Source organism: Pan paniscus, chromosome 22 (assembly GCF_029289425.2).
Source record: "Pan paniscus chromosome 22, NHGRI_mPanPan1-v2.0_pri, whole genome shotgun sequence".
In the NCBI taxonomy this organism is placed as follows: Eukaryota; Metazoa; Chordata; class Mammalia; order Primates; family Hominidae; genus Pan; species Pan paniscus.
Window position 1 is genome coordinate 30,381,957 of NC_073271.2, and position 23,597 is coordinate 30,405,553.

A 23,597-nucleotide genomic window follows, 5' to 3' on the forward strand; every position below is an offset into this window, starting at 1 on the left:
TAGGCACTTGGCTCCATTAAGCTCTACAACAGCTTAATCCAGATTTTATTATATTGGGACTTGAGTATACAAACTTTAAGATGAGAGGAAGCTTAAGGATAAATAGAGTAATTTTAATACTTACTATGCATTTAACTCTTTTGGTTCCCTCTAGGCAATTTTCTGGAGTGTTTGTGATTGGACTTTAACATTTCCAAAATGTGGCGACAGTGACTGTTAAGTCTTCCCGAGACGAGGGTTCCTGGGAGCCCCAGGGTAAGTGGCAGATTAAGGTGAGCATTTAGGGTCATGATTGCTTTAGGTCAACAGCCATGCATTGGGCCTGTCTAGTGGATGCAGAGCCCTGCCAGGCATCACGGAGAAGGCAGCCTTGACTCTCCTCTGGGCTCCAGGACATTAATATTTAACTGCCTCCTTGCCAGCTCTGTTTGCTGCTCTCCCAAACTCCTCAACATTAACACTTCCAAAGTGGATCTCCTGACCTTCCCCTCAAACCTGACCCTCCAGTGTATTCCCCTTACAAAAACAAAATCACTGTCCACCTATTTTAGTTGCTCCTGCAGTAATATCTCCTGCACTACAACCAGAGCCTGCTCCTCCTTCTCAGTATGTCTGCAATCTGTCTACTTCTCTCCATCTCAACTGCCCTGCCAGGTCCAGCACCAACAGTTCTCACCTAGAGTCTCCCACTCCCCATTAGCCTCCTACCTGTCTTCTCACATCCATTTGTGGCCTCCACTTCTGCAGCTAGAGTGATCTCCTCTAAGTAGAAACCAAATCAGCCTACAACCTTGCCCCAAACCCATCAATGGATTCCCACTGCACTTGGCTTAAAATGGAAGTGTTCACACTTCCTGAAGACCCTGTGGATCTACCCCTCTTTACCTTCCAGCTCCTTGCATGCCCTTGTCTCCACTTCTTACTGGGCTCAGTCAGACCCCACCAGTCCCCAAATCATTCCCTGGCTAAGGCTCCTTCATCTTTCAGGCTATTTCCTCTGTGAGGCCTTTCCTGATCCCCTCCTAACCTAACTGAGGCCTCTGTTATACTCTTTCATAGCACCCTGTGCTTCTTTTCCAACCTCCATGGTTCTTCTTTCCCACACACAAACCCTCTACTCCTGCCCAGTTGTTGGTCTGTCAGTCTCCTGTACAATCACGGTGTGTACTTTTATATTTATTGTTGTAATTGTGAATTTAACACCTGTCCCTTCCATCAGACTCTAAGTTCCTTAAAGGTCGAGGCCCTATCTGTTTTGCTCAGAACTAGAAATTCAGCAACTGGATCAGTGCCTGGTACATCCTCAATAAATATTGGTTGAATCCATAAATTTAAAAATGGAATGGTTACTGCTTTCAAGGAGTTGATGATCACTGCCCCCAGGAAAAACCCACTGAGCCTCACCCATGTCCACTCTAGATAAGGAGAAAAATAAATATCTGAAAAAACTCAAGAACTGCTCAAAGCATTGTGAAATAAAGTGAAAATCCATATCTTGGAAAATCCAAAGGACTTATCCAAAGTCTGGTGAGTCTAACCATATTAAGGTCATGGACTGGCGGCAGGTGGGGAGAGAGGTACCTTTCTCAGAATGATCTTTGCATCCATAACCACAAATTTCAGAGAGCTGAGAAAAGGGCTGAGTGGAGAGGGAATCCACAGAAATGTGGGTGTTGGCCACCTAGCTAGGTCCTCTTCTGGGTCCTGCTGGAAGTCCTCTTGTTAATCCATTAAGGTCTATGCATTCGTGGTTCCAGGCATCCTGCTGGGGAAACCCCCAACCACACCCTCCAAGGAGATGCGGGTCTGCTCTCATTTCCTGTCCTCTCCAGATTTCTGGAGCCCCCAGGTTGAGTGTCATGGGGGAACTCCATGGATACTCAGCAGCTACTGGTAGGAAGTCCTTCTCTGTCTCCAGCTGACTGCTGGAGCTGAGCTCCTTTGGGCTGGGCTCCTTTTCCAGGAGGTAAAATAAAATGTGCTTACTTGTTCCTAGCTGCAATTGTTTAATTGACTTGTTTTCAGGTTTTCATGTGGGCCTAGAGAGCTCGTATGTGAAGGAAACTTTTAATAATGGGTTTGAAAACAATAGTTTATAGAAAATTAGAAAGAAAAATATAAAGATTGATGAGGGCCTTTTGCTTCATGGCTGCTGGCTTATTCTAAAGGGATTCAAAGAGTTCACACTTTAGGGCCATATCTGTCTGCTTTTCCCAAGAGCAAATACGATGCCACAAATTTAGGATGGTGGTTTGTGCTATAGACTGAATGTTTGTATCTCCCCAAATGTTTGTGTTGAAGCCCTAACTCTCAGTGTAATGGTCTTTGGAGGTGGGGCTTTTGTTGGGGGTGATTAGGTCATGAAGGTGCACCCTCGTGAATGGAATTAGTGCCCTTATGAGAAGAGACTCTGGAGGGTGCTCTTTCTCCTTCCTCCATGTGAGGACACAAGGAGGGGTTGGCGGTTTGCAGCCTGGAAGACAGCCCTCCCTAGGACGAGACCAGACTGTCACACCAATCTTAGACTTCCAGCCTCCAGAACTGTGCAAAATAAATGTCTGTTGTTCATAAGCTACCCAGTCCATGACACTTTGTTATAGTAACCCAAAAGGACTAAGACAGTTTGTAAAACACTAAAGGGAGAGAACCAGGTATTCCAAAAAGATGCACAAAGTCTTTTTTTGGTCAACATTTTTAGTAATGAGCTATTCAGGGCAAAGCTTGACAAGCTAATGGAGAATCTAGATAGGCCCCTGGAGGCCCAGGCCTTGGCTTAATGCCCCCAGGGCCCACACTGAATAACAGGATAAACAGAAGTAAACAGAATAAACTTTTCCCCAGCCAGCTCCCAGGAGGGCAGCACATCTCCACTAGCTTCTTGAGCACCTTTTTGTTATGTTATGCTGCTGAAAACTGAAAGGGAATTGCTATGGTGTGGATACTAGTCCCCTTCAAACCTGATGTTAAAATTTGACCCCCAGTGTTGGAGGTGGATCCTAATGGGAGGTGTTTGGGTCATGGAGGTGGATCCCTTGTGAACAGGTTAATACCCTCCCTTGGGGGTAAGTGAGTTCTTTCTCTGTTAGTTCCCTCAAGAGCTGGCTATTGAAACATGCCTGGCACCTTCCCCCTTGCTTGCCATCTGGCCATGTGATCTCTGCACAACAAGCTCCACTTTGCCTTCTGCTATGAGTGGAAACAGCCTGAGGCCCTTGCCAGAAGTAGAGCAGATGCTGGTGCCATGCTTCTTGTATAGCCTGCAGAACCATGAGCTAAATAAACCTTTCTTTATAATTTACCCAATCTCAGGAATTCCTTTATAGCAACACTGAACAGAAGAAGACAAGAATATTCTCAAGAGCTCTTCTAGCCTGACTCACTTCAAAAAGGAAGTGAAGAATAAGAAACACCTTGTATAGTTGGATCCAAAGAGGTTAAGTGTGTGACTTTTGGCAAGGTCACACAGCTAGCAAACAGCAGAGCTGATGCTAGAACCTGGCCACTTTGAAACCAGACCTGTGTGCTTAACTCCTACGTCATATCCTGCCACCAGTCTACCGTCCATGGTCCTCAGTGTTTGGTGTTATGGTTCAGTGTTTCATTGTTGTGAAATCCCCTATTGTTTCTCTTCTTTTCCAACTACTCCCCACTTCCCACAACTCCCTAACAGTCCAATATGAAATAAAACTGGAGTAGCTTTCCTTTTAGAGAATGTTCTAACCTCTCAGTCTTCCACCCCACCTCCCTCCCTGCCCATCATAACAGTAATTGGAGACATGCTGGACTGTACATGTGCATGATTTGAGAGGTCTTGACACCAAGGTTGAGAAACTAAAGCATTTAGAACTTCATGACTGTTCCTCACACAAGACAATTCCCTTTCATTTGTTGTGCAAAAATGTGCCTGAAACATGGACCATAATCTTCCCTATTCCCAGAGATACTATGCTGGCCTTCTGTTAGCAGCATTATTTTCTTTGGAGCATCAAATACGTATACAGAAGGATTTAATTATGTTTTAGCAAATCTCAGTGAGAAAGATCTAGTACAAAAAGTCTATCTCATTTCAAGTAAAGGCCATATGCAAAAATTTTATCCAATTTTAAGTCATACAATCTTATTATATTTTAAGTGGTTTTATAAGTTGCTTAAAATGTTTTGGACAAAATGGTAGGCTGTTTAAGTAATAAAATATATGCGTGCACGCACACACAAATCTGAATTCACTGAGAGCAAATCTATAAAGGGTAAGGATACTGGAATTGAGAACACAGAACTAGAACCTAAAATAATATTTCTTCTTGTACTAGTGATAAAAGAATATGTGCTATTTTCCCACTGAAACAAAAGTAATGTTAATTACGGAGCCACATATAATGTGAAATGTGATCGTGCTTGTGATTTGTCTAAGTCACTACTCTACTTTCAAGGTAGGAGGATGAAAATTCTCAATCCCTTTCCCTGTCCATCTGCTGCATGTATTCTGTGAGAGTGTCAAGAACGATTTGATGTCTCACAGTTGTGTTTCTCCCTCTGGTGCTGCTCTGTGCGTTCCCTGAGAGGAAGCCACCTGCTTACTGTCTTCTCTAACTGTAGGGTTCACCCAGCTACCTCCCTTTCCCGAGAGTTCAAATGGGTAGATTCACAAATGGCACAGATGGAGAAACAAATTAACTTTAGTACAGATGCTGGCATCGATATTCCTGGGATTGAACTGCTTCCAAGCCAGAAATAATCCTCAAGCTTTCAAAACTGGAAAATCAGATGCAATTTACTCTCCTTGTCAGATGGCTGGATGTGGTACAATGCCCACCGGAAAAACGAATGGGAAAAGTGTGAGCCATTCAGGTGGCTTGGATATGAATAGCTTTAAAATTAGGCACACTATTGTGTCACTAGGATTTTCTACTAAGCTATCAGATGATTTTTTTTTTTGAATTTGAAATATGGACAACTGATTGGATTCTGAGCCCAAAACAAATTGTCTCTAAAAGCCAATTGGTTTATGCATTTATTCAATAAACACTTATTGCATATATGCTAGGTGATATAGGGCAACGAGAAGTAAGACATGATCCTTACACTCACTGCACAGTGACTCATGTGGGAGATGAGTGTGGACACAGATGGCTATGCTACCTTTTGATAATGTGCTGTGATTGTCCCCACCTGGGGAGGAAGGGCAGTTTCCTGGCTGTTAGGAGCTGAATTGTGGGTCCCCCTCAAATTTATATGTTGAAGCCTCAATCCACAGCACCTGAGACTGTAACTATATTTGGAGATAGAGCCTTGAATAAGGCAATTAAGTTAAAATGAGATGGTTGGGGTGGGCCCTTATCCCATCTGACTGGTATCCTTACAAGAAGAGGAAATTTGAACACATGAAGAGACAGCAGGGGTGTGAACACACAGAGGAAAAAGACCATGTGAGGACATAGTGAGAAGGCGGCCATCTGCAAACCAAGGAAAGAGACCTCGGAAGAGACCAACCCTGGCAACACCTTGATCTTGATTTCCAGACTCCAGAAGTGTGAGACAATACATTTCTACTGTTTAGGCCACCTGGTCTGTGGTATTTTGTTACAGAAGCTTGAGCAGACTGATACACCTGGACTCACCCCCCTCCATCTCATTACCTATTGCTTTATTTTATTTTTGTTTCAGTATGTGTTGCTATTTGAAATTATGGTGTTTCTATTCCATTTCTTTCCAGTAGAATACCAACTTCACAAGGGCAGGGACTTAGCTTTATTCATCACTCATTCCCAGTCTCTGGAATAGTGGAATAGTGCCTAGCACATTGTAGGTGCTCAACAAAAAGGTGTTATGAGCAAAGGGTTGTGGCAGTGGCAAGGAGGGGGAGATTTCCTGGGGCAAAAGGATGGTGGTGTGGGCTGGAGGGAAGAAGCCTTCCCTAAGAAGAGGCGTCTGGATGGTTGAGTCTCGCCGGGCAGAGAAAGTGAAGCAAACGCATCCCTGGAAGAAGAGACAACGTGAGCAAAGGCTCAAAGGTGTGAAAATGACGTCAGATGGAAAAGTAGGTCACTGAGACGGGATTTTAGGTGAGCCAGGGGTGGGGCAGGAGAGGAAACTTCAGGGAGAAAGGTTGGGCCAGATTATGAAAAGGTCTAGCTCCTGTACAAAGTGAAAAATGATGTGGATTCACCAAGCTGTCAGAAGGATAATGGCATCCTTTCTCTGACTATATGGAATACATACGTCTATTCTACTATAAGGGATTTATTTATGTCTGTATTCCATATAGTCACATATAGTATATATTTATATCTATATTCCAAATAGTCACATATATAGTATATATGTGTAACTATATGGTATATATGTATACATGTAAATAAACTGTGCACTGTGTGCACATGTGCCTGTGTGTGTACAATACATGTTCACTGAGCACTTCACACACGGTAAATAACTAGGGAAATTAGTTTCCTTGTCATAGTATGTCAAGGAATTTATCCTACAGTGCTTAAAGGACCCCATGAGGTATTTAACAAGCGGAGGGGATAATTTTGAAAAGCACCAGAGAAAATACGGAGGACGGATCAGGCAAGAACCTGTAACAGGAAGGCCAGGTCAGGGGTGGGAAGTCACAGGTGCTAATGCCCAACTTAAGGCAATGCCAATTTGGAGAGGCAGGAAAGCCTCCATTCAAGGGATATTGAGCCAGTCAAGGCATAGGTCTTAGTATCCATGCAGATGTAGGGAGTAAAGGAGAAAGGAACCAAGGATGACTTTAAAATGCCTTGCCTTTCACCATGTTTATTGTCATTGACATTATAAGATATATCTGGTCTTTGTTTGCTTGTTTGTTTTGTTAACTGTCTTCTTGAGGCCTTTGGTGACTTTTCTCTCTATTGTATTTCATGAATACATGGCTAAAACTGTACCTAGCTGATATTAAATATGCAATCAGTATTTACGACTGAATTAATGAATGAGTGGAAATGTTCTTTGACCTAGATAAGGAATGCAGGAGAAATATCAAGTTTGGGTAAAGAGGTATGAAAGAAAGCATAAAAATAAAGATCCAGGAGGTGACGCCCATGGGCCATTTTGCACCTGGAGACAAGTCAGGTTTTTGGCTGCAGATGCCAGAATCATGTTGGAGTCGTTAATATGTTGTTGGTAGATGTGAATGAGATCACTCAGGGAAGAGACCCAGGTGGAGAATGAGAATATGCAGGAGACTGAGGCAGGAGGGTTGTTTGAGCCTAGGAGTTGGAGGTTGCAGTGAGCTGTGATGGCACCACGCTCCAGCCTGTGTGACAGAGTGAGACCCTGGCTCAGCAAATCAAAAGAATGAAAATTGGGTGCACACAAATACGCAAAGGGGGTTAAAGGAGAGAGATGGAACCAAGGCAGGAGATGAAGAAGACTTGCTGGAAGTGTCAAAGGAAAACCACCACAGCATGCTACCCTAAACCATAGGAGGAGAACACTTCAAGGAGGGCAGTGTCAAATGACCATGAAATCCTGTGACACAATAGTTTTATGATCCAAATTTTGATGGAGAGATGCACTGGTGTGTTAGAGCTATGTGCTAGGGCCGGCTTTCAAGAGCTGATTATTAACTTTTCAGGAATTTCATGAGCTATTATTAAATACAATTTTGTAATTCGTTACAATTAAATTTTGATTAGATTAAAATTAAATTTTATAAGCTTACAATTAAATACATTTTATTAAAAACAATGATAATAAATATTCAAAACTCCTCATTTTCTAATGATTTTATTTCATTTTACTATTATCTATACTTTATTGTCCCTGTGTGTAAATACTACATGATGCTTGTGCTGTTGATTACGCACCTCTTCTCCTCTGTATTCGGTGATGTCATGTTGGTAGCTTGAACTCAACCATGATAGGAGTATTTAAACCACGGCAATTGGCAAAGGCTGTAAGTCAGAGCTCTTCTTTCCAGAGAGCTGGTTGTTAAACATTTACTGGCACACCACTGTCCGAAGGGAAAAGGAAAGATCCAGTGTAAGTTTCATTTAGATTAAGGACAACGGAGTAAGAAGCCACTGGAGATGGCAGTGGAGGAGCTAGCGACAGATGGAACCCTGATGAAGCAGGACTCAGAGGAGGTGGTGGGCTGAGTCCCAGAGCCTGGATGTAGGGAGGGCTCATTGTACACAGATATGGCAGAAGTTCCATCTAAGTAGGTAACAAAATAATGAGACTTTTTAGTCATACACTCAGAGAATATTTGGTCCTCCATTTAGTCCGCTGCCCTTAGTAACATTTTAAAATTCCCTTTAAAAATTTGTCTTTGACTGTATGACCATATTGCCATCTCGGCGAGACAGACCAGCAGCCTGTTTATCTCATGTAAACCCTCTTCCTTAGCAAATTGTTAGATAGGCAATTCTTTTTTGTGTTCCTTGCACCTCAAGATAATTGTGGCAGGCTAGACTGCTTCAATATGGGCAATTTCAATGGAATATCTGCAGATCCAATTTACATGGCACTAAATAGTTTCATAAGTACCTAGGACAAGTTAAAAGAGGGAACTTTTTCTCAACCTTTTAAAGCCTCGCTTTTGATAAACATACAAAGCTCACATTCTTTAAAAATATTATTTGAGCTTCAAATTCAACTATACATAATCACACACACACACACACACACACACACACACACAAACAATTGGGCGAAACACTACATTGTTTTTAAATTATGCATGCCTCCACCTTCTAGCATTGCCTCTCCCTTCTCAGGAGAGTGTGCAGCCTACAAGTTGAGAATAGTAGGATTTATAAACTAAGCAATGAAGGTCAAACAGGCCCATCTAAAAGGCAAGTGAAATAAAAGCTGAGGAATTCCAGTAACTGAACTGCTACATCCCCAGTTCTTTACATCACACACCCTCCTATGAAGGCAGGAAATGTTGTCTTTCACTCTGTGCATTGCTATGTTTTCTCCTCTTGCCATTTAAAATGATTTTGCATGATACTCCTCAGATTGCATAATCATCTCTATAATTGTCATTCCTAGTGACCACTTAATATTCCATTATATTAATAGAGTACAGTCTGCCTAAGCCATTTCCTCACAGTTGGGTACCTGGGCTGTTTCTAATTATTCATTTTACTATATGGGAGGGCTCAACACATCTTTTTACAAATATTTTTGTTTCCTTGGAATTATTCCTTGGGACATGTTTCTCCAAGAGCCCTACTGGGTCAAAGAGTAGGATAATTTTTATGACTTGTCACATATTGCAAAATTGCTCTTGAAATGATTTCTTTTTTCAATTTATGGTGCCACCGGCAAAGTTGAGTGTGTCTTCTTCCCCAAAGCCCTGTCAACAAACAATTTTGTCATTTTTATTCATTTCCCCTGTTGTTCTCCTGATTGTAGCACAATCCATGTAGCTAAGGAGATGCAATCAGGGAAAAAAATCTTCCCTAATTAAAGCCTGGTGCAGCAATATGTGGGTGGTTTTAATATATATCATAAAGAGTTAAGAAACATTCTATCATTCAAGAACAAAAATGAAAAAAACATAGGGTTTTTTTGGGTTGTCCTTATAAAGGGTTAGGAACAAAAGAAAGAACATACATAAGACTACACAAACAGGGAAATGATGAGAAGCATTGTATAAAATAAAACAAGAATGTAAATATTCTTGCTTTATTTTCAGCACTTCATGAAGCAAAAGCATTACTGGAATTACTAAATCTGAAAAAGCTAAGCTGTAGAGTAAGCCTTGTCTTTGTTATTTCTGTTAAATATGTTAAATTAAACACAATATATGGGGTATTATCTTTCTCTCCATTTGGCTTGAAATCTGCTTTCTCTCTCAATAGACATAATCCAAAATAAGAGCAATGAAAGCGCTATTGAACTGGATTTTGCATTTTTAAGAGTGTTCATTATTTATATAGTAATCCCTAAAGACCTCATGTGGTACCTCTGGTGTTTGTAACGGACAATGGATGTATACAGCACATTCCTTCAAGAGGACTGCTGTATTCATACTTTATTATTTTTGGACATTTAAAAAAGATTTCCTCTAAAGGAACGAGACTTGTGTTTTTAGGTTTCACGGAGAATTTTCTAAAAGGAAACAACTGCAATCAAGGTAGCTACCAGATTATTTCACAAATTGCAATTTTATATTCCTAGGGTAGAAAAAATATCTCTAAGGCTGCATATATTGTACTCTCCTTTTAGTTGCTTATTAGAGTTTTAACTTCTATGATCTCAAGCTTTTAAATTGTTGACTATTGAGAAGTTTCTGGAACATGTTTAGTGCGGCGAGATTTCCCACCACACATTTTTACTGACTGGGTGCCCCTCCTTGGAACAAAGAGCCTGTGCCTCCATAGCACAGTGAAGTACAACATTGAGGCACCTTCCAGGTAACCCAGGCCAGAAGAACAGCTTCTGCCCCAAGTAGTGGACTTGGTTTCTCTTCATGAGGTGGAATTAAATTCCATTACTTTTTCTCTGATGTTCAGGTCAGCTCCTTCTCTTGGCAGCAACTCTCCATATTGGGAGTGTTTATGCCTTGGAAATTGGCAAATGCTACTAATCAAGTTCCTCACCCACCAAGACAGGGTTGCTGAACGTTTACCAGCACACCGCTGTAAATTCCATTACTCTTTCTTTCTGAGAAATGACTTATTTTTCTCTGTTTTAGCCTAGCTAACATCCCTGTCTGAGAGAGGAGAACTTATTTTTCCCTATTTTAGCTTAGCCAACAACCCTAATGCATTGGACATACACTTCCCTTTGGGAAATGGCCCCATCTTGGTCTCTGAGACCTTTTCTTTTGTTCTTCTACCCTCTGGGGACTTCTTATCTGGAAACATTTGTGGCTCTTCTTCCTCCTCCCGCCTTCAGATGCCAGTGTGTGCCAAGCTTAAGCCTTCTTTTCTGTGTGTCTTTCTCCAGAGAGCTCATGCATCTCAAGGCTTCTGCCAGCTCTGGACTGAAACCCCAAAATGGACATTTCCAATCACATTCCTCTCCCACAGGCTCCAACCTTGTATCTCCTGACAGTTGTCCACAGTGTCACTGCTGTAGACCTTTCCCCTGCTGCATCTCCCTGGCCATTGCCTCCCATGCAGCAGATTCGAGAACTCATCTTCCTTCCCAGGATGTTCAGGTCAGCTCCTTCTCTCAGCAGCAACTCCCCTCTCAGCCAACCAGACTTACCTCCTGCACCTTTAATGGGCCCTTCTCTGAATTCCCAAAGCTGGGTGCCATATTGTGCTGGGTTTACTTAAAGATATCCCTCATGTTAGTCTCCCCATCTCCACCCAATCTGTCACCCCAATTTTAAGCTCCTCTTCCTGCCCCGCCTTTGAGTGCACACTCCTTCCCCAGTCTGTCCTGTGCACCCCCCTCCAGCTTCCTGAAACATCATGGCAGCTCCATGCTTGGGGGCTCTCAATCCTACTACATTCCCTCTGCACCAGGTTCCTTGTCTTTCTTGGTCTTTATGATCTGGCTCTATGAAGTGAATGTTATTTCCCTCAAACCTCCTGCATGAATCATTCCCGTGGGACGGTTTTCCTGTTTTGAATCTGGGCCATAATCATGTGCAGGAACTCTCTCTCATACAGGCTCTCAAGAGCCTGTGCTAAAATTTTCAGGAAGCTTGTGAGCCAGTTGGTAAACACAGTTGTCATTATACAGTACATGATATAAAGTTACAATTAAATAAATTAGGTTTAAAAAGTTAATAAATGCTTAAAACTCATAGCTTCCAAATAGTTTTACCATTATCTGTGCTCCTGAGATCATGCACGGCTGTTGTATCTTAATGGTGGAAATACTCTATGATGGTTTGCTAATGCCCATCCCTTCCAACTACCCATTCCGTGATGTCATGCTGGTCACTTGAGATTAGCCATATTGGGAGTGTTTATGCCTTGGAAATTGGCAAATGCTACTAATCAAGTCCCTCACCCACCAAGAGAGGGTTGCTGAACCTTTACCGGCACACTGCTGTACTATGCATGCCTTATACATATCCTGTCTCTGGGATTTTGTTCTTTTTTTCCTCCTATCAAGCATAGCTTCACCTTTTTCCTTGACATAATATTTTTACTGATCTATTAATATCCAGTTAAGTCTCTCCTTTTCCATGACACTTCCTCTAACGGTAGTCACTTTAATTGGTCTGTTTTCCATCCAAACCCCTTTATTGTTTATATCATGAACCACAGAACCTAGCCCTTCATAGTATGTTTCCCATTAATTCATTTTAAATGATTGATCCAATCTCTCATTATTTCATTACGTTCCTTATAGTGGGTGACATGCCCTGTGCTGGTTTCAGTTCTGGCCCAAACCATTTATTACTATTTCATATATTTGGGGGGTTTCTGCAAATACACTTATAAACCATGGGAAGCCACCAATCACTGTACTTCAACATCGCTTTTGGGCCCCAGCACAATGCTGAGCCACTAACAGGAGACGAGCATATATTTGTAAATCGACATGAAGCTCCATAAATACCAGGTGCTTAAGGAACAGTGATGGTGACTATGGCTGAATTTCAGAAAGAATGCATTCATTCAAGTTGCTCAAATATTTTGTCTCAAGTGCTCAAGTTTCAACCCCAAACCTAGCACAGGGGGAGGAGGAGAGACTAGGGAATTCTTGGGAGACTTGAGTTCAATGCCCTGTGGTCAGGTCACACTAGTCCTCAGCTCCATTCTTCAGTCTTTGTATCCAGGTGGTGCTATTTGTCCTGCTTACTGACTTGGTTGACAGAAAAGTATGTAAAAGTGCTTGTAAAGTGCTCTTCTAATATACAGACCAAGGACCCAAATAGCCGCATCCTTCACCATATTTATGCTACGTTCTTCCTCCAGTCATCTGTAAGCAAGAATAAAAGGACTAATTTGTATCGATTACACACGTTTTTCCTCTTTCTTTCCTGAGTTAAGGAAGCAGAAAGCCAGGATTGATATATAAAATGTTGACTAGAAAAGACAGAAGCCTGGGCCTGTTGTAGTTATCAGTATTAAGTAGTCATAGCCCCACCTCTGAAGGTTGATTGTGTCCAAAAATTCCTCCATAAATACAGCACCCACAGGTGCTTAATTTTGATGCATTTGGCCATCCTGTGTGGAGAGTAGGGCAGATATTATTTTTATTCCTATTTTTTGGTCAAGGAAACTAAGGCTGAAGAGGTTCAATGACTTTCTGAAACTTGCATGGCCATCGAGTGGCCGAAGCAGGATGAGAACCTAGGTCCAGCACAAATATACAGACACCTGTTGTCTCACTCTAAACCATTCAGCAATATCACTCAACTTTCCATCTTTCTATGAAGACTTAGGTCCAATTGCCTCTTTGCGACACAGTGTAAAGAACTCTCTTTGGGAGTCACCTGGGTTTCCTTGGAGCATCTCACACCACCTTGGTGTGCCCTAGAGGCTGACACATCTGTCAAAGGAGATGACTGCACTTGTTGTACCCACCTCATGGGGCGTTGAGAGGATAAAAGGAGCTAGTAGGTGTGATAGTCCTTTGAAAACTAAGTTGCCGCAGGCATACAGGACAACATAAGAAATAACAATAGTTCTGTCTCTTTGAAGTGGCTCCTAGAGAAGTTGGTGAATGAAAAAGATCCAAGTGCATTGTACTTGTGCTCTGTTCTCTTTGGTTTTGCCTGAATTTTCGTGACTGCATCGTCCATACAAAGGGCATTGAGAAATCCACACAGTTGTGTTCCTTTTTTAATTTAATTTTATTTTTTTGAGACAGTTTCGCTCTTGTTACCTAGGCTGGAGTGCAATGACGTGATCTTGGCTCACTGCAACCTCTGCCTCCTGGGTTCAAGCAATTTTCCTGCCTCAGCCTCCCGAGTAGCTGGGATTACAGGTGCCCGCCACCATGGCCAGCTAATTTTTGTATTTTTAGTAGAGACGGGGTTTCACCATGTTGGTCAGGCTGGTCTCGAACTCCTGACCTTAGGGGATCCACCCACTTTGGCCTCCCAAAGTGCTGGGATTACAGGCATGAGCCACCACACCCGGCCTGTGTTCTCTCCTTTGCAGAGTCTTTAAGACAGTTGTGGCAGTTTGTCTGAACACCTTTTCATCATTTGGCAAAAGAGATCAGCCATAAATTGGTAACTTTGTACAACTGTTAAGTCAAGCCCCATTTGTCATTTCTGACATTGAAAAGACATCATCATATTGTCCCTCAAGTTCCTGTCATAGTCATAAGTACCCGATTCTCGTTGTGGTGGGGTCATATGACTGTTGTAGGGTCTGACTAGACAGTTTGAGAAGTAGGAGAGGCAGAGATGAGTAATCATTCCATGGAGACACCAGATGGGGCAGGCTTTGGGCCTCTGGTGAACCCATTCTCATCCACTAAAGTGTTCATGTAGTTCTGAGAACAGGAGCAAATAAGGGTGAGGACAGGCATTTGACTGAGTCTCAGTAATAGGTATATGAAATGGGGATAGGATTTTTTGTTTTTTTGGTTGTTTGCTTTTTGTTTTTGCAAACTACTCATGTGCTTTTTCCCTTTGGCATTTTTGTGGGCAGAACTTCCCCCCAGTTCTCCTTATGCAGTTTGAGCCATCTGTTGCCCCTCAGGGAGGTTGGGAAATAATCGGAATTGTTATGTCAGGATGCACAGAGAAAGGAAGTTTATGACATCGAAAATAGAATTTTGCAGGAAGACAATAGTCTTGAAATCCAGATTTTTTAGAGAGGAAGAGGATTTTCACAATTTATTAACATTTTAAAACCCAGAACTGGAAGACTCATATTCTAAAATTTTTCCATAATTGTGGAAGAGACAGACTTCAGCCTGTGGCAAGTAGGCTTTGAGGCTTGTTGCTCCTGGGCAGGGGAAAGCTGTGATCTATGAGAAGAGCTTGAAGGCCACCCTATGTGGACCTGGAATTGTGAGTGCAAAGAAGAAACAAAAAGGAAGACAATTGGGTCAGGATCAGGGATCTTGATCACAAACTTGTAACCCATGGGGCCACCAGAAACATCCAGATAGCCATGAGAAGGCCAAAAAATCAAGACTAGTGACGTGCCTTCACAGGTATATAAAAACGGGCTTCAGGCCGAGCATGGTGGCTCACGCCTGTAATCCTAGCACTTTAGGAGGCTGAGGTGGGCGGATCACTTGAGGTCAGGAGTTCGAGACCAGCCTGGCCAACATGGCTAAACCCCGTCTCTAATAAAAACACACACACAAAAAAAATTAGCCGGCCGTGGTGGCGGGTGCCTGTAATCCCAGCTACTTGGGAGGCTGAGGCAGGAGAAGCACTTGAACCCTGAAGGCAGAGGTTGCAGTGAGCTGAGATCACGCCATTGCACTCCAGCCTGGACGACAGAGCAAGACTCCGTCTCAAAAAAAAGTGGGGGGGCTTCAGACCTCTTGGAGGACCCCTGCTTTTGGCCACTTCCATAGGGCATGGAAGGATTGGCAGAGGGCTGACAGTAAAAAGGGAGGTGAGAGACCAAGCCCCAGCCCTAATATCCCTTGTCATGATCACACTCCCAGAGTTGATGGTGGTGGGGGACTGTTGGATAAACTGAGAAACACCGTTTAGGACTCTAGCAGGAAACTGTTTCATAGCCTGTCCCTGCACCAGCCTGGGCAATACACATCAATTTAATGGGTCAGGCAGAGGGAAAACCAGAGATTAGTCTCTTTAGATGCCTTCAATGCCAGTATGGAATGGACCAACAGAAGTGCCTGGGTGCCCTCAAAGTGTCAGGCAGAAGTTGATAAGGAAATCTGGCTAGGGGAGTTTTCCAGTAGCGGGGTTCAGAGATGACTCCCTCCCTCCTCAAAATCATGAAAATTCCATCTTTCCTCCAACACTGGCTGCCATATTGGAAAGGAACAAAGCAACCACAGGAGGAAATCTGAGCTGTCCTATACAGGCTATTAAAATACGAGCTACCCTAAAGGGAAGTGAACTTTGAATAAATAGACTCAATGTTTAAATTGAAAGGAGGCAGTTTAAATTGGAAAAACCCTGAACTATTGTCAGTTGGCCAGTCTTAGTAGCTCCTACTGCCCAGCAGGCTAGCGTCTCATGAGAAATATCAGATGAAGCTATAGAGACAATAAAGAATAGTTTCTTTGAATCTCTGAGTTGTAATGTGAATAAATTCATGGTCTCCATATATTTGCATTCTGTGTCTCCTCTCCCCCAGCAAACATTTTGGATCGGATTCCACCCTCCTGCAAGCTTCTCTGAAAAGTGGCAACTGCCTAACCTGTGTTGCTGTTCATACTTAGTGTTGTCCTAGGCTAAGGTGAAAAGATTGGCTGGTTATGGGGCTCTATTGGAGGTTTCTATTTTCCCTTCGCTGACAAAGGTTAGACAGGATAACTGAAAGCCTCACTATTAGAGTCACATATTCCTTCAAGGGTGGAAGAGAGGGGAAACTTTCAACACTCCCTAGTCCACAGAGGAGGAAACCCCATGGGCATGACACATACTCACACACAAATGCATATAAAGTAAACATGTCCAACTACATAATAGTTTGCATTCACCTGTCAAGGGCATGGGCTAAGGGCATTCATCCCCTCAGGGGTATGACTTTGCAATCTTACATGTCATTCCTACTGCACCAGAAGTAGGGAACAGAGTAGACTTTCTGAGAAACATCCCGACATCATTTAGGTCTTGTGGCAGCTATTTTGCCCTCTAAACTCCTACAGTGTTTTCTTACTAGATTACTTTTCTATTTCTCCCAAAGCTGCATGCTTGCTGCTGGGGAGGTTATGACCCTAGTCCTGGCTAAACTAGAGTGGAGACAAAGTGACCTGTCCACCCTCTCTCTCTCCTGGGCCCTGGCTAGGTCACCAGAAAGGTCTGGGGTAATTTCTTGGCATGGCTGCTCAGCAAGGGCTCAAACAGCAGCTGGGAATTCTCTACACTATATAGACTAAATCCCGAATTCACTTTTAGCTTTCACAGGGCTCCCAGGAACGCTGAGATAGAACAATCTGGGTTTAGTCCTTAGGCCTAAAGTCTTAAGGTATTAAAGGTACAGTTTGTTATCAGTATTCATGGTGGAGCGATACTACCATGAGGTACTACCCAGGATGCTGACACAAAGAGTCCCAGGTGTGTGGTTTTGAATTTTAAAATATTCTTAAAATGTATTACATTTTTAATGCAGGATTTTGATGTTTTTGTGGTAAAATAGAAATCTCTTTCAGGTTATGTACATTAATACATGTACAATTTTTAGAACAATGCGTGTCCCATAGCTTGATTGATATTAATAACATCTCATCCAGCCTTAAGATGTTTCTGCCTGGATTGATGCATGGTAGTGGCTTGGTGAAATTTACTGTTTCCTTGCAAGGCTGGGATAAATGATTTCTGGGTACAGGTATCAACATGCATGAAGCACTTCCTCTGTGGTCAACCTACTTTCCCTTTGGCCTCATAAATGGGAATTTGAATAAATATTTACCGTATTGATTAGTTTATGTGGGGCAGGAGTCACTGAGCAGTGCAATGAGTTTAAAATATAGCCCTCTAGCAAATATTTCAGAAAGGGCCCCTTGCCCTTAATTCATATCAAAATATACTCAGAAAGGATCCGACTCTGTCTCTTGCCAAATGCAGGGGCTGTCTTGGAGATTTTTAGGCCCCTTAGGAGTGTCTGCCAACAGGCAGTTGTCTTCACCAGGCAGTGAGGATACCACAGCCCCTCCATGTCGCCAGTTCTGGTTAAGACAGACGGGCTTGTCTTCTGCCTCCGAGACTGCTGGATCTTAGCCAGATTCTGGAGTGAGTTGGGGAGTAAGGCTGGGGTGGGGTAAGGCTGCCTGGGGCTGGAAGATGAATGGTTTCATCAGTTTCACAGAGGAGGAGGGAGATGGGCTGCAGGGCTTGCAAAACATCACATCTTGGCAAAAATACTTTACAAAACAGGAGATTCCTGGAAAGCAATAATGCTGACAGTGGAGAGCCAGTTTTTGGTTCTGATACAGAAGGGGTGCTGAGTCTGAGAACAGGCTGGCCTCTCCCGCTGTCTGCAGGCGCTATTTTGGCCACAGGCACTGCCTTCGGCTCCTGCTCTTTCTGGGGCGTGTAGCTCTGGGGATACAATTGGAAAACTCGCCTTTGCTTGGGTCAGAACAGGCCTGGAATCTGGTCATTGTACAGGCTATGCCCCCCACTTCTGGGATCCCCTCCCACTTGCCCGCAGCCTTCCAGACTCAGCTCAACGGCCACCTTCCCCCAAGCGTTTCTCACCCGGGCCTCGGGTCTGACCCTCCTCTAAATGGCACCACACCTTGTTCCATCTTGCAGTGCTTTCTCACAAATAGCAGTGCTTCTCTTTAACACAGATGTAGGTATCTTTGCCCTTTTAGAGTAGATTTCGTGAACTCTTTTGGCTCTTCCGTTGTGAGGATCAAACCAATTCTCTTCAAACAGCTGCATGCAGCCTCCAGCAGGCTCTGGTCGGTGCCTTGGCCCGTCTCCACATGGGGCCTTCCACGCAGCCTCCTCTGTCCGATGAGATCACACGTGCTCCAAGCAGGCCTGGACCGAGCGCTTGGGTCCCGCACATAGCTAGAGCACTGCAGGCACAGCAATTTCTGTCACCTGGGGTGTGTGTGAATCCTTTGTGAGATTCTTCTCTGAAGGCTGGGGGGTCATGGCTTTGAGCCAGGGTAGCTGATCAGTAAAAGGCGCTAGGTGATGCCCATCGACAAGGGAGATGGGGGTCTAAACAGGTGAGGACCGGAGCCTGCCAGCTATTAATTTCCAACACTTCCTCCCAGTGAATTTTCTACCAGAGCTGTGAACCAGAAGCAACTGACTTAACTGAACTTTCAGTCTTCCCTAACTCACTCCAACTCATGAGGAATACTGCAGTGGGTAGTCTGGCTCTGAGGTGAGGCGCAGAAGGGCTTGGATTTCCACTGGGTGCATGTTATGTGGCTGTCGTGGGCTGAACTGTGTCCCTACAAATTCATATGTTTGAAGTCCTAATCTCCAGGACGTCAGAATGGGACTGAATTCAGAGATAGGGTCTTTAAGGAGGTAACCAAAGTTAAATGAGGCTGTTAGAATGGGCCTTAATCCAATCTAACTGGTGTCCTTATAAAAAGAGATTAGGGTACAGACTCACAGAGGTATGAGCATGTGAAAATATTAATACTAGAAGCAGGTGGCCATCTATAAGCCAAGGAGAGAGGCCTCAGAAGGAAACCAACCCTGCTGACACCTTGATCCGGGACTTCCAGCCTCTAGAATTGTATTAAAAACAAAACAAAAAAACAAACAAAAAACTGTTGTTTGGCCGGGCACGGTGGCTCACACCTGTAATCCCAGCACTTTGGGAAGCTGAGTTGGGCGGATCACAAGGTCAGGAGATCGAGACCAGCCTGGCCGACATGGTGAAACCCTGTCTCTACTAAAAATACAAAAATCAGCTGGGTGTGGTGGTGTGCTCCTGTGGTCCCAGCTACTTGGGAGGCTGAGGCAGGAGAATAGCTTGAACCGGGGAGGCAGAGATTGCAGTGAGCCTAAATCGCGCCAGTGCACTCCAGCCTGGGCGACAGAACAAGACTCTGTCTCAAAAAAAAAAAAAAAAAAAAAAAGCAAAAAACAAAAAGAAACTGTTGTTTAAGCCACCCAGTGTGTGGTACTTCATTATGGCAGCCCTAGCAGACTAATATAGTGACATAGGCAGGTGTCACCATGCATAGTCCTGAATCATCTTACATATTCACATCTTGAAAAGTCTGTAAGCAATACAAGTGTCACTCATCCAAACTCCGGACACTTCCTCTCTTGGGGCTGTAGAGCTAGCAGGGGAATTCCAGAAAGGAAAAACACAACACGTGAGTTTATGATCTAGAGTGGGAAGCAACATAAATGTGTGTTGCTTGTTCTGTGTGCCCAGGAGAGTCTGATGGCAATAAAGATCAGAGACCAGGGAGGGTTTGGACCTGGGAGGTACTTGAGGGTTGCTTACTGTCCTTGAGATGAGTTAGGCTTGCTGGATTGGAAAAAGGATGTGTGAGGCCATCGATCCCTAAGCTGGCCTTAGGAGTCCTCTGAGACAGACAGGAAGACCTTGGGCAACCAGAGACTAAAGCAGGCCTGAGGACTGATCATCTGGGTGGATTTTCCACAGCTTCTGCTGATGGCTTCCTGGGGCTTATGAGGACCAGGCACTGTGACTCCATTCAGAAGGTCACAGAGGGCAGGCTATGAGCATCGAAGGGATTTCATTCCCCATCTGTGGTTTCTGAAATTTGTCTCCCTGGAGCTTGCCTGAGAGTGAGTTTGTGGCCTTGGTATGACACTGACAGTTCTTGTATAATTTGCAAAGATTGAGGCAATTTATTTTAATTGAAAACTTCTAGGTGTATTTCTGGCAGTGATATTCCCCAGGTGACCCCCTTGGTGGATGGCAAGCTAAACAAGAAAATGTGTGTGTTTCAGGAAACCTGATGATTCCAGTTTCAGATAAGTCCTTCCAGTCCATCCCCCCAGTCCTGCATCTGCTAATGTGCAGATGAAAGGCTCTGTGTAACTTGGATCTACAGAAACTGTCAATTCTGAAAGGCTGCCTTTTGGTCTTAAAAGGTGTCCTTGAAATTACTCCCAGGTTTTGGCCCTGACTGACTTTCCAGTGAAATCTAATTGGCCGGGTTTAAAACACAGCTGTGAGGATTTTGAAGCCGCCTTTGAAAGTGAACTGCTGGTGCACTATTGCAATGAGGACATGCACAGAGATCCCAACCAGAGTTCAAGAGTAATAATACTGTGGTACCTTTTGGAAAATGCTGTTGTCAGGTAGCCCCAGTGGGGTGGGAACCATGAGTTGGTTTTCAGGTAGTTTATCTTCCTCTCCCCAGTTCTCATCACTTTTGTGTGACTAATGGACTAATCTGCAGATCGCTGTCGGGCAATGGGTATCATCTCTGGACACAAGCAGAGAAAGCTAATAGACTCCCAGAAGACCGGCCCCATGGCCCGAGCCTCATTATGTCTCTCGGTTTCTAGGCGTACAAGTCGACCATAGATGTACGATGCCACACAGATATCTGCTAATGACAGAGCATCCCACGTGCCTGCTAGTACGTCCTGCCAGCACCTCACTTTTACAGTGGCCAAACCCAAATGTATATATTACCTTTGACCAAATTCATATGTTTCTCCTACCCTCCTAGCATGTTCTCCTACCCTCCTTGTTTCGGCTAAAGGCCCCACCATCCTTCAGTCACCCTGGTCAGAAGCCCTTGGCTGCTCGTCCATTGCTGGCTTTTCCTTCACGTGTCATTACTTGTTTCATTCTAGATCAAATCCCTCTAGTATATTCTCTCATCACCTCTCTTTAGCAGAATCTCTGCAGCCACCAAACTGGTTTTCCCATCTCCCACCTGCTGATTCGTAAATTTCAATGTACATTAAAATCTGGGAGACTGTTAAAATGTAGATTCCTGGGTCCCGCTCCCAGAAATTCTGACTGGAGGTCTTGGGTGTTCACTCTGTACTTTAAAATGTTCCTGGGGGGTTCTGATCCAGTTGATAGAGGACCACATTTTGAGAAGTTCTGCTGTTATCTTTCCTGGTCCCTGTGGTCAAAGAAGTCTCCCTATGGCACAGCTATAATTGGGCTTCTCAGATCAAAAGCCACCCAAGTCTCCCCAGTGCTTAGCACACCACTACTGTACTGAGCCAGGCTTTCAGGACCTTGTGTATGTCAATAGTCAACAGCCTAATTTCCCACTTTTCCCACTAACCATGTGGTCTTTTCAGTAAATTTCAAACTTATTTAGGAGACAGTCAATTAAAATAACTATATCAATAGTGCAGAGTCCGTGTCCTATACTAAATTCTAGTTTAGACAACTGGTCACAGGGACCAAAGACATTTTAAAAATTATAAAGGGCACATATGTGAAATTTTTTAAAACTTGGTTATTTACTGTGATTTGGGAAAAAAGCAGTATTAGCACTTGTTGATATCGTTTGAGCAATACTTTGGCTCAACGCTTGAAATATTAGGATGCAGAGGGGGTGCATAGTTTGGAAAACATGGCCTAACTAAACATGGCTACTTGGATGTGATGGTTAATTATGTGTCAACTTGACTGGCCACAGGGTGCCCTGATTAAACATTGTTCCTGGCAGAGTCCGGAGGATGTTTCTGGATGAAATTACCATTGGAATCAGTGCACTCAATAAAGAGGACTGCCCTCCCAATGTGGATGGGCATCATCCAATCCCCTGAGGGCCTGAAGAAAACAAAACGGAGGGGAGGAATTTGCTTCTTTTGGCTTCCTGCCTGCCTACTTGACGTGGGACAGCTTCTCTCATCTTCTCTGGACCTCTGACTGGGATTTACACCTTCAGCTCCCCTTGTTCTCTGGCCTTTGGAGTCAAATGGAATCACACTAGAGGCTTTCCTGGGTCTTCAGTTTGCAGACAGCAAATCCTGGGGCTTCTCAATGTCCACAATCATGTGAGCTAACTCCTCGTGATAAGTGTATTTATGTACGTCAGTATCAAAATCCATATTGGAGTTTTCCAGAGGACCTTCATGAGAGTTCTGTTTCTCTGGAGAACCCTAATACAGATTTTGATACTGAGAGTAGTTCTAGAGGGCCAGAATTTTAAATATGAATTTTCTAAAATAAGTTCTGGAGTTTCTGAAATTGAATCTCTAATCTGATTAAAGACACTAATGATGCTATTTCCAGTAGTAAAGAGGGCAATGACAGTCCATGGTGTAAGCTGTTTATAGAAATGCACAAAATAGCTGCATAGAATACGCTTAACTAACTATGAGAAGCAAGGATCTAGGTGAATCTGTATATAATACTTACAAATATTTCTGAAAAATGAACAAATATAATGAATTGGTTGGTTGTTCCTAATGAGCTGAGCTCAGGGACTTGACGTGCTGAACAGGGACTCCCAGTTCAAGTGCTACGTAAATGACTCAAGAGCTTCTTGGTGTGCCCTAAAAAAGACCCTGATCATGTGTAGCCACAGAGCTGAAATTGCTGAAAATCAAATACAGAACCTTATCTTTCAGCTGACTGAATTACAGCACAAATTGAGCTCCCAGCCTCACAGGGTAAAAGTGAGGGCATTGATTAAGAAAGAATGGGATCCTGTAAATTGGGATAGGAAGGTGCGGGAAGACCTTGATGAAGCTGGGGACACTGAGCCCCTAAATTCTGATTATTTTGCTTCGCAAGTGGCAGATGTCTCCCCATCTCCAGTGGAATTGACCTCCTTACCCCCAGCAGAAATGGCCTTCTCAAACCCAGTGGCCATGGCCTTCCCACTCTCAGGTAATGGCATCATCATCCCAGTGGTATCAGCCTGTCCACTTGGGTCTCAGGAGGATTAACCCTGCATTGCCTGAGGAAATTGTAATGACTTCACTTGAGGCAGTTGCCTTGGAAGACAATGCTGATTCTCTTCAGGACCCACTCCCACCATCCCTCTTTGCTTCCAGACCTATAACTTGACTTAAGTTCTAACAGGCCCCTAAAGGTGAGCCATGTGTGACCCAAGAGAGTACTTATAGTCAGAAGAACTGCTTGAGTTTTTAAATTAATGTAGGC

At 43.6% G+C, this 23,597-nt stretch overlaps 1 non-coding gene across 2 annotated transcripts in view; it reads left to right on the top strand.

Moving 5' to 3' along the window:
- Window positions 1-23,597, top strand: part of LOC106634235 (uncharacterized) — a 147,243-nt gene that overhangs the window by 82,820 nt on the left and 40,826 nt on the right. For both annotated transcript variants that reach the window (XR_001337609.5, XR_010111093.1), the window contains one exon: window positions 155-255. This is a non-coding gene — a transcript (uncharacterized LOC106634235). The remainder of the gene's footprint in view (window positions 1-154; window positions 256-23,597) is intronic.